At 37.0% G+C, this 12,178-nt stretch overlaps 1 long non-coding RNA gene across 1 annotated transcript; it reads right to left on the bottom strand.

Annotated features, from left to right (window-relative positions):
* Positions 1-288: 288 nt before the first annotated feature.
* Positions 289-2,322, bottom strand: LOC131257460 (uncharacterized). Its single transcript, XR_009177422.1, has 3 exons — positions 2,261-2,322; positions 2,079-2,150; positions 289-361 (listed from the first exon to the last, which is right to left on the bottom strand). It is a non-coding gene; the product is annotated as an uncharacterized LOC131257460 (long non-coding RNA).
* Between the last annotated feature and the right edge of the window lie 9,856 nt (positions 2,323-12,178).

Genomic DNA, 12,178 nt, shown 5'->3' with positions numbered 1-12,178 from the left:
GATCAAATATTCTCAAAAGCGACTGTAACATGGAAAATACTCAATAACCAGGTCAATCAAAGAAGTAGTGAAGTAAATCTTGAAGGAAATACCAAATAACACCTTGCTAATTTGATTTTCGAGATAGTAATGGGAATCAATTGGAATGTTATTCTCTAGCACGAAGATAGGATCCTCCGACCTTTCTTAAGCCTGTTTCATTATGAACCAGTGGATTTGAAAGAGTTACCAACGAACACAGAAAAAAAAACAACTCACAAAGAACAAGCATCACATAACCAACTACCTTGGCACTTTTTGCAGCTTTAATAATAACATACGGAACATGATCCCCAACATTTGGAGCAGTGGCAGCATCCCGCTTTTCATGACAACCACACAAGCAGAAAATAAGAGCATGCAATAAAATAAAATAAAAATGCATCTTGCTGTAAGAACAAAGATAGGAATGACATCCAATTTGTTTAAATAAATACTGATTCGAAATCATGAGAACAATTAGCTGTACTTTATCAGAGACCAGATTTCAATATTAAAAAAAGAGCAAGAAGATGAGCATGAAGTACTAAGATGGGAAGCATAGGGCAGAGATCCTCTCATCCATGCATCTCCTAAATTAGAAAGTGGAGTTGGTTTTATGCTTGTTTTGGGGTTAGAGGAATGTGGAAAAAGTTATCATGTTTAAGTTTGGTCAGATACATGTAAGAAGTTACCTGACATGGATTGAGTTCAGGAAATGACTGTGCCACACATCTACAGGCATGCTGATCAAGATATGGTGTAATAATTGCCTCAGCTTCCAATTGTCACATGGATCATGTCTTCCACTACAGGTTTATTCCATTTATTCCTATTTTCTCTCACAATTCATATATCATGAACCATGAACAAATTGGTTTCTTATTTTATGTCGAAGCATCAAACCACTAGCCCTTTAAGATTGTGGATTTTGGTAAATTATAAAGTGAAATATTTTACTAAAATTTATTTATACTCAAATCTTTAGTTTCCAATTTCAAGGATCTACACTGCTCATAAAGACGGTTTCTATAAATGGGCCTACATGTCTAGAATCTAGATATGTTTTATGTAAGAATCGCATGACAATTTTACAAAGTTTTTAGTTAATTGTATTCATATTAAATAAGTTTTGATGGTGTTAGCACCAACTCAAACCCTCAACCTTGGGGCCTATTGAGCCATTACATGGAACAACTAAGCAAAGGTTTGGAGTAAACAAGAAAATATTAGGAAATGCGCCATTCATATTATATAAATAAGAAAAACTTTAGGGGCTGTTTAGTTTCGAGTGAATGCTATGGTATGCCATGGTACTTCTTTTTCTTGAGAGTGCACTTGTTGCAGAAAAAGAAAACACCTAAAAGGTAATCATTGCGTTCTTCACCAAAAAGCAAGCTAAAACTACAACGCACACACGCACGAGCGCACGCATGCGTGTATGTATATGTGTGTGTGTGTGTGTGTGTGTGAATATTGCAATATCCCCACTCTACCCAAGCAGCACCTTATTGTAAATTATGATGTCTCTATGGACATGTCACAGTTACACATTTTGCAGGCATATATTTATAGCATATAATACTTTAACAGTTACAGGATATCTGCACAGTCATGTAACAATATTATTAATCTTTATAAGATGATCATATTGGACACCAACCATGGAAGCAAGACAGTAACATGAATGTCCATGTCCTTTAAATAGCTTGCTAGTGTGGCAGTTTCCCCTGCCCTTGGAGACTGGCAGATACGATTGAACAAGCTCGATATGAATGTTACAGTCATGCTGTTTCCCTTTCTTGTGTTCCTTGAGAGACTAATGCCCAATCAGACCATTAGCTAAAGATGGGGTGATTTGGATTAGCCAGCTCATTGTCAAAACAGTAACATCTTGCTGCTTATCTGTGATTCTCTTATTCTGTGCAGCCATCTTTTTTACCCCTGTTTTTGTTGCTTTCTTCTTCTTTTTTGCTGAATAAATTTCCTGAATATAGCTAGTGTAAGCATGCAAAATATGAATTATGTACGTGAAAAAAAAAAAGTTAAATTTTTTTTACCTTGCGTATGCGTTCAACAAGTTCAACATGTGTTGTCTTTACTGCATAATCATCCCCTGTTTTTGTGAGACCCTGCTCTCATCAAGCAGCAATTCAAATATTATAAAAGAACCATAGGATCATAAAGAAGTCTACTGGACAGCAGCTGCAGCACTATTTGGACAAATGTATTATTCTGTCACCTTAGTGATAACCAGAAGCGACAAATCTATGCGGTTCATCATAAGATCTGAAATGGTGTTCTTGATATACTGGACTACAGCAGGAACATCTTGACCAATTAGAATCTTATGAAGGCATTCAGTTACCAAATTCTTTACCAGAAGACAGTTGTGAAGGCATGACTGTCTCAATGCCTGCACATCAAAACAAAAGGAATTAAAAGGCTTGTTTAGCATTTTAAAAATTTATAAATTAAAAAAAAAAAAAGAAGAACAATTTCAAATGGTCCAGAAGATCTGTGAGTCACCTTTGGTGTCCATTTTGTCAAACTTTTCTGGATTTGTCCACAGAAGTCCAGCATATCTCTTCTTGCTGATTAAAAGGTATGGATAATAAACCTTCTCAAACTCTAGTTTGATGGGCTTCACAATGCACAGACAAGAAACTCTTCTACCGTCAATTAAACAAAGAAAAACCATGAGAAGTGGATTTATTTTAAAAATTCACTAAACTGCATCCTCCAATTTTTAATGGCGCTTCCAATCCATTGATTGCTGAGGATTGGCTAAAAGGAATCAAGAAGATGTTAGAAGCTACAAACTGCCCTGATAGTCAGAAGGTCAAACTTACGACGTTTATCCTTCAAGGTGAAGTTGGTGTGTGGTGGAGAGTAGCTAAGCGGATGGTTCCAGTTGGACATGTTTAGACTTGGAATGAATTCCAGGATAAATTTTATGAGAAGCATTATCCGAAAGCATACTTGATGTAGAGCGGGTCACGAACAGTTTCATGGCCAAGATGGATCAGAAAAGGCTCGGTCGACGATAGAAGTGATCCGGACCGTCGGACCTTAGATCGGGCGTATCTCGCAATCCGAAATGAGTTACCTGACATAAAATATATGATTTTGGGGTAAAACGAGCTACTTTAGCCATTGGAGCCATGGGAGGTACCATGCCCCATGTCATTGCTGCACATGTGACATGCATGCACTAGATCCATAAGCCAATGATAATTTGATTGGCTTATGCATCTGAACAGTGAACTGTTCGGCACAAGGACAAAAAAAAGAGTAATTAAAGGAAAGAGACATAAGACTTATGGGCACATGCATGGACTATAGATTCAACATAATCTGACTTCCTCAAAAAAACCTTCCAGGAGTCTCAACATAACGCATATTTGGTTTGCTGCGAATGGAACGAATATTAGTCTGCAACAAATTGCAGATGTGGTTTAACACAAATAAGCCTCTGATCTTGAAAAAAATTATCGACTGATGAAGAAATTATTCTAGCATTGACCTCAGTGAAAGGATGGTGAGGATTTGGATTGTAGCATGCAAGAACAGCCACAGCTGCTTCCCTGTATGCCAACCTCAGCTTTAACTCCTCCGGAATTTCAGTACTATCTTCTTGACCGGTTTCAAATGTACCCTTTTGCTGCGAGTGGGTAGATTGAGAACATGTGTACACAGTTGAATTAGTGAAACACTATAATTATCCATGTAAGTGGGAAAAAAACAAAACAAAACACCTACCCTCTTCAAGGCTTCCAACAGTTCTTCTCATCCAATGTAGTCTAAATCCTTTTTAGCAGTTAAAATTCCAGGTTCATTCCTGCCAATCAGTTGTAAGATGGTTTTAAAAAATCTCCTAATGGGAAAATAGAAACAATTCATTAGGAAGTAACTAAAATATATTTTGCAGCTTTGCGCCAGTGAAATCTATAATAAGATCTGCAGTTTCTAGTAGAAGGATCTCCATTTCCTCCTCTGACCGGAAATAATAGAAAGCAGATGGACCATAGGAGAAGGTAGCTTTTATGATAAGGTCCAATAACTAAGGGACTAAAAATGAGAATAGAAGAACCAGCATCATTTGAACTAGGTTCCTCTACTAGAACATGTTATGACCAATCTACAGAAAAGCCTACATGTTATAAATAAGCATACGTAAAATGACAAAGAAGTACGAAGGCTTATCAACATCTGTCACTGCCACAAGTTTTGAGCATGCCAAACTACATGGTTCAGTGGTTCAAATTGTTGATGTGATGCACTCAAAAAAAAAAAGCCAAGATTGCCAGATCCTAGTCATTGATATTTGGCCAGTTTTCTATTGAGTTCGAACTATCACTATTTTTTTCTTTCTTAAATGTGTACTTCTTGGCTGGGTATTGAAGGGTTGGAATATTTCAATCTTGAGGAACTTTGGTGTGTGGGTCATCAACAGTGAAACCCATCATATTAGTGGTTTGGATAACTGAAACATGAGCCACACTAGCACAAACTCAAGGCATGAAGATCATATAAGAACTGAGGCTCAAAGCAGGCTAGACTACTACTTCCCTATTTTCCACCGTCTCTATTACCATGGTGATTCATCCAGCCCACATGGGGGATGCAAGAGCACAAAATCTGAGCTCGTTGGCCATCATACCTACAGCAAGGATAAAAGAAAATCAATCTGACAGTTTATGCTTTGAAAAAAGATGGAACTATCCAATCAAATAACAAGAGAAAAAGCTGTCTTTCAAAAGACAATAAATAAATAATCAAATGATAAGAGAAAAATATCAGAACTAGCGAAAACCTTCTCATATATTTTCTAAAATTTGCAAAACTCAGAAAAGTTAATCAGGTCATGGCTTCTGTTTGTGAGCTCCTAAGTCAACTGACTGTCATGTTAAAATGTATAGTTGCATCCTTCCATTTGCACCAGTTGCCATCAGCTGACGACTTTGTGCAATTAGTTAAGTATATCTTGTATTTTTTACTTATTGAAGTACCAAATTCAAGGAAAAATAATCAACAAACGTAAATATCAAAAAAGAAACAAATAAAATCATCTCAAAAACCTAGTTTTGCCTCTTGAAAATTGATACATATCACTCGCTCTCAAATTACATTCATTTGCTATATCCATCCATATATATATATGGATATATGGATGGATGTGTGTATGTGTGCCTAAATGAGAAGAAGCAAGAGCATGTCCACAAGCTATAAATCACCCTCGCCTTGTATGCAAACACATGATTTTTTTTCAATGGTGTAAGCAAACACATGATTAGAACATTTAAAGCTACAAAATTTGAGAAACCGTAAATGAGAAGCGCAAATCCCTGGATCTATCCCATACACAATTCCTAACTTAGTGAATGATTTTTTTCCTCTTCATAATGAATAGGAGAAATGATTCACACAGTCCCCTCCTTCCCACCAACCTGTCATGTTTGCTAACATCCCACTTATGAAAAGATGGACCCCACCAAATATCACCTGCTGTAAAAATCAGGTTGACCTATTTACTTAGCTAGGCAACACCTGTTGGTGGACCCTGCTGATTTTTGGATGTTCTACACAATTGACAAATTGACAAGAAAAATAAGATTTTTGTGATCACATATAATAAGAGTAATCATGGGAAAAAAGGTTTTCTGGATGGTAAAATAGAAAATGTTTAAACTATAGAAAACCCACAATCAACACATAGAGTATTAAACAACTCTCGTCCCACAATTGTTTCACTCCTCTGCAATATGTAGCTTGAGATTACTTGTATTTTTAACATAAAAAAAGAAAACCCAAATCAGGAATTTTCTCACATGTACTGAAATTCCAAGAAACACCTAACTTCATCAATCAGATCAAAATATCCACAACTAGAAATAAAATAAAAACATAAAGATATATATATATGGAGAGAGAGAGAGAGAGAGATCTAGAGAGAGAGAGAGAGAGATGCTCATTGTTAGCTTAGTTGTAAAGTTTGGTTTATCGTGAAACAAAACCAATTGCAACCCCACTGGAAGCGCTCAAAAGCTAAAGATGATAGATAACTACTGATGGATGCAAGCCCACTCTCTCCCTCAATTTCCCCACTCTCACCTCTCCGTCTCTCTCTCTTGAAGCAAAAAAGAAGAAAAAAAAATCTCTTTTATTTTTTTTCAATCCATCTTCCATTTTCTTCTTAACAAGAAAATTCATATTTATTAATATTCTCATTTTTCTATTTTTCAAAAGAATGAGTTCGGACTCCAAAAGCGTCGGCTCCAGCACTCGTACTTTCAGCCCAAACCCTAACCAAGGACTCCAAAATTACAAAGTACTCATAAACATTCATTGCAAGCATTTTCTGTCTATGTGTATGACAACCATACTGCTGAGATCAATCCTCTTATTTTCATTTACAGAAACTAGTGGATGACAAATTATGTGTAACATACAGAGATGGTTCAACCACTTGTGCAATTAGGGAAGGTTTAAAAGGACATACATATTTGAAAGTTGGTCAAATCATAAACAGATGTATTATGGAAGGAGACATTATTTTAATTAATAGGCTACCTAGTACTCATAAAAATTCATTGCAAGCATTTTCTGTCTATGTGCATGACGACCATACTGTTAAGATCAATCCTCTTATCGTCATTTACAGAAACTAGTGGATGACAAATTATGTGTAACATACAGAGCTGGTTCAGCCACTTATGCAATTAGGGAAGGTTCGAAAGGGCCGGATTTCCACATCAAGCATCAGTTGCATGCATATGATACAGAAGGACAAAAGTATCACCTTCAACATGACTGTCAAACAAGTTTCCTCAACAAAAATTCAGATCACAAACCATCATGGCATGTGTCCAATTTTTGTGAAAGCACAAAGTAAATGATTGATACACATTGTGCACAAGATGACCAACGTTGCATACAAAGGTCATTTTCTCAGCTTAATCCAGGGATGCTAGAGACAACCGAGAAAGATCTCCAAGGAACCTCATGAGCCTCCCCACACCTCATATTGCATATGGTCATGGTTCAAATGTAAAATGGTAACACAAAAACAAAAAATTAACATCACTATCATACATGGAATTTGACAAAAATGAACTAAGCTCACGTATCATACTTTCAAGGAAAATGTGTACCTCCCTTGTTATGTCAATAGCATGAGAAGGACCCGAAGTCAAGGATTTGTGTACCTGATCAGAGTTCAGAGAAGTTATTAAGAATAGAAACATGACCAAATGATAATAAGCCAACTTATAAAAATAAATGGTTAAGATTTTCCTCCAGTTGATCAGAAGGAGATTCTCCAATGTGACTTATAGAGTTGTGGCCCACCTGGATGGAAGGCAAATCTCCTAATTAGATCTCAAGCAATTAAAATACTAATGTAGATATCTATCAAACTGACCTTCAGCCTAAAATTCTTATTCAAAAAAATAAAAAATAAAAAATTGGATGACTTAAAGTAAAATGTGAACCAAAGATACATTTGGGCAAAAACCCCAATATAAGCCTCCAAGAGAATTGGTACCTAAATAGTACAAACGACACAAGAATGTCAAAATTATTTAATTTTCAATCTTTTTTGGCCAACATTTATTTATTTTTTTCAAATTATGAGGGATTTCAAATTTTCCATAAATGGTTGCTTCACTACCATGTGGGAAAGATGCACTAGTATGTCCACATATATAAAGGACACAAACCTGGACATCAATTTTTTTTTTATCCACTTGGAAATAAATACATGATAACATCTGTTGGCAGGCAAAAGGAAAACATTACAAGAGAAACAGTCTGCATTTGCCTCAAAGCCATTTTGGGAGAGGAAAAACATAATATGTGATTGTAAGTTCTTGTATTTCCATGACAAGATCATCATTTCTTTGATTTTCATTTTCTTCCTAGGATTTTTATTACTAACCATTTTCTTGAGTCCTGTGATTACCATATTGTGGCATACCTAGGAGTAAAACAACCTGATTTTTTAGGCCATAAGTTTTAAACAATGTGGCCCACCTACTAAAAATCTCCTAACCATATTGGCAATGTGAAGATCCCCATTGTGACATGTCCCAACCAAATGTGGTACCTTGTTACATGCTCAAAAGGGACATCTATGAGGCGGAGAAGAATTGATCCTCGTGCAATTGGGAGAAACAGAAATGCAAGGCAATACAATCCAATTGATCCCAAGTGAAACCCTGTAAGTTTCAACATTCAAAGACTGCATAAAGTCATATTTCATTGAAACCTACATTCTTTTCTTCTTCTTCTTCTTCTTCTTCTTTTTGTATTGTAGTCATTCTGTAATATTCCTTCCCTTCCAAGGAAAAAATGGTAATTGCATTTCAGAGTCCAAGTTCCTTCTCTGTTAGTGACTAACATGGAACTTCACTGTCAGGCAAGACGTTTGCCAGGCTAGCTTATCCAAGCCATTAATACCACGGCCCCATCAAAGATGGACCATGCCCCCAAAATCTTCCAAATTGGAGGATGCTAGCCTTCCAGTAATCTTTGGCCTTTTGCCCTTAAATGTGGTATTTTAGCACACTTACCCATGTATTTGTATGCAAATAAACAAATGATTTAGCATTGTCTGACCGAGAAGATTTTTTGGGCATAGTCCATTGATGATGAGAGACACTTGTTCAATGGCATGGATCACCAAACCATGGGCCACACATGTACAAAATCCACACACAATAGGGAAGTTCCATGTTAGTCACATTTCAAAATCAAACAAAGAGAGAGCAAGGTAATATATTTATCACACACCATGAAACAGAAGGATATAAAAAAGTTGTTCTTTTGTCCTTTCTCCATCAAAATGCATGTGGAGATGTATACATGTGGGTTCCTTACAATAAAATATGTTCATCAAAACCACAATGCAGATAGAATAAATGAATGAAAAAGAAGATCTATGGAATGCAGATGAGAACAGAACAAAGCAGGTCAATGTGACAGTAGATTTGAAACTAAAATAAATGTTCCTGATCTCAGATCAATAGTTGCATTGCCCTTCCTTCCCTTGAAAATAACATCCATCAGCTTGTGCAGAAAGTGACCAAAAGGCCCTCTATATGCAAAACCATAGAGCTGCAAATTAAGATAGGATAGACAGTAGAGTTAAACAATACTAGACATCTTATAGACATAGGTTTTCCATTATACATAATATATGTGCATTGGCAACTACAAGACATTCAATGCAGAGTAATTATATGATTAATGACCCAAGTCTTTGCACGGTATACATGGGATCTCAATTCTAACAGGTGGGCCCCATGGTTCGGTAATCCAAGGCCCAGCCATTGATGTGTTATGTCCCACTATTAATGGAACATGCCTTAAGAATCTCCCAGATTGAACCAATCTTGCAATTTTTCTTTAAGTTGAATGTAGAGTGCTGTGTATTTCTCTTCTTAACTAACTGTCAGCCTCGAATTGGAAAAGCTAAGATTGTCCTATTGAGTATAGTTGGGAGCATAGACCAATAGTCTAGATTACCAAACCATGAGCCCCACTTGTCGGAATTGAAAACCTATAGAAATTCTACAAATCATACAGTTCCTCATCAACAAAATGCTTAAAGAAAGCTCTTTTTGGAAAAAAAAAATTATGAAAGAAAAATAGCATTCAAATTCATTTCAGCTGTCCTCATCTTCAAGGATCGCAACACAAACAGTAGATTATCTCTAGCAACAAAAGGTTACAATTTGAAATTCACAAGTGAATCCACATCATCATGTTTAAACACGCAGTCGGGGAGCATATTTGATTCTAAAAGAGCACTTAAGCGCATACACTCAACTTATTTGATTGTCCCTTCAGCCAAGATGGAGTAATAAGAAAGATGGCCTCCATTTTCATCAACACAAACGTAACCCAAACGGATGAAGTGAGATAAAAAGTCCAACAAAAACATGAAGAAAAGAAAAATGAAAATGAAAGCCATTTTCAGCACCTCTTCTCTACCAACATAAAACAGAACAAAAATAATAATAATAATAATAATAATAATAAATAATAAAAGGAAGAAAAGAAACTTTTTTTTTAGCAAAGGAAGATATCCTTCTATCTGTAACCACTTAGTGTATGAATGTATGTGAAATGCAACCCACCTTTACCACTAATATTGTTAGAAATTTGAACTTGAGGAGACACAAACCTTGCATGAATCATGGATCCTGCTATCATTAAAATTCGAATCAGGTCTATTTCAAAACCAGATCTAGAAACCCTAATTACCCAATTTGGGGATGCGAATCCAAAATTTTGTGATTTGGGGATTTCGAATTGAAACCCCAAATCCAGTTACCAAATCTGGAGATGATGCAAGTGAGGAAGAGAGAGAGAGAGAGAGAGAGAGAGAGAGAGAGAGAGAGAGAGGTCAGACCGTCATCGGAAGGAGGGCGACGCACGGCCTCCGGGCTAGGGGTGTCTGGGACCGGGACGGCGAGAGAGAGAGGGCAGAGGGAGGGCGGCGAGAGAGGGCAGACTGCAGGGGTAAGAGAGAGAGAGAGAGAGGGCAGAGGGAGGGCGGCGAGAGAGGGCAGACTACAGGGGTGAGAGAGAGACAGAGAGAGAGAGGGCAGAGGGAGGGCGGGACCATGAGAAATGGGGGGAGATTGGGCACGGCTCTGTTTTGAGCGCGCGCCCAATTTTGGGCGGGACCATGGACAATGCTCTGTGGGCCCTACCATGATGTATGTGTTTCATCCATTCCGTTCATCCATTTTTAAAGATCATTTTAGAGCTTTATGCCAAGACTTAGAGGGATATAAATCTCAGATGGTCCACATCGCATGAGAACAATAGTGATTGGATATCTACTATTAAAATCCTCCTCAGGCCCACTATATTGTTTATTTGACATCCAATCTGTTGATTTGGTCATACAGGATCAGATGAAGGGAAGAAACAAAAAACAGCTTCATCCAGAGCTTTTATGGCTACCAAAATGTTTTTAATGGTCGACACTATTCAACACTGTTTCCTGTAATGTGGTCCACTTGAGATTTAGATATATCTCATTTTTGGTCTCATAGTGTAAAATTATCTGTAAAAATATATGGACGGCATGGATGAAACACATACATCATGGTGGGGGCCACAGAGCACCGACAACCGACCATTGGCTCGGTCAGGGAAGTAGCCAATCCATTCCCAAGCATACTCAATAAATCCTGTGGGGCCACCATAATTTATTCATTTTATCCATTCCATTCATCTATTTTAACATATAATTTTATTATATAAGCTTATAAAAATCTGAAGTGAACCACATCATAAGAAATAGCATAAATTGAACGTCTACCATTGAAAAATTTTGGGAGGCTACTGAAGTTTTGGATTAAGTTAATATTTTAGTTTTCCCTTCATCCATGTATTTGTGATCTATTGAACAGGTTGGATGAAAAATAAAAATCACTGTAGGCCATAAGAAGATTTCAACGGTGGAAATTATTATTCCCACTGTTTCCAGTGGTATGGTCCACTTGAGCTTTAAATATGCTTTAATTTTGAGCCCAACCACTAAAATGACCTGGAAAAATGGATTGACAGTGTGGATAAACCATATACATTCACTATGTCATTGCTAACTGGATACGGCAGAGTAAGATGCAATGTGCGTTGAAACCCTTCTGGGGATCACAAAAGTTTCGGATCAATATGAAATTTGTTTTTCCTATTCATCCATTCCTATTCATCCAAGTATTTGGACCACACCGCATGAAATGGTGTTGATTGAATATCCAAAATTAAAAACTTCTTGTGATTGAGCCAAAGTATGAGGGAGATTCAAAGTTCGAGTGGACCCAATCATCCGTATACGAAACTCAAGTGGGCCATACCATCTAAAACTATGTGAAGATATCCTAAAAAATATAAAAGCACTGGGTGAATGGGCTGGATTTGTGAATCACATTTAGGTGGGCCCAATATATAATTATGAATGTTACCCCTCTCCACTATATTATGTGGTGTGGCCCACCTAAGTTATGGATTGAGTTTGAGTTTATTTTTTAAGCTCTTAGCGCACCCGAGTCATGGATTGACTTTCTTCATATCGCTTAATGCTTTTCTCGGATTGTTTTAAGATATTAATCAAAAAATGGGACGGGTCCAAGGCTCACGT

The sequence above is a fragment of the Magnolia sinica genome, chromosome 10 (genome assembly GCF_029962835.1).
Source record: "Magnolia sinica isolate HGM2019 chromosome 10, MsV1, whole genome shotgun sequence".
NCBI classification, from domain to species: domain Eukaryota; kingdom Viridiplantae; phylum Streptophyta; class Magnoliopsida; order Magnoliales; family Magnoliaceae; genus Magnolia; species Magnolia sinica.
Note: the sequence above shows the minus strand (reverse complement) of the source record. Positions and strands in the feature narration are given on the sequence as shown.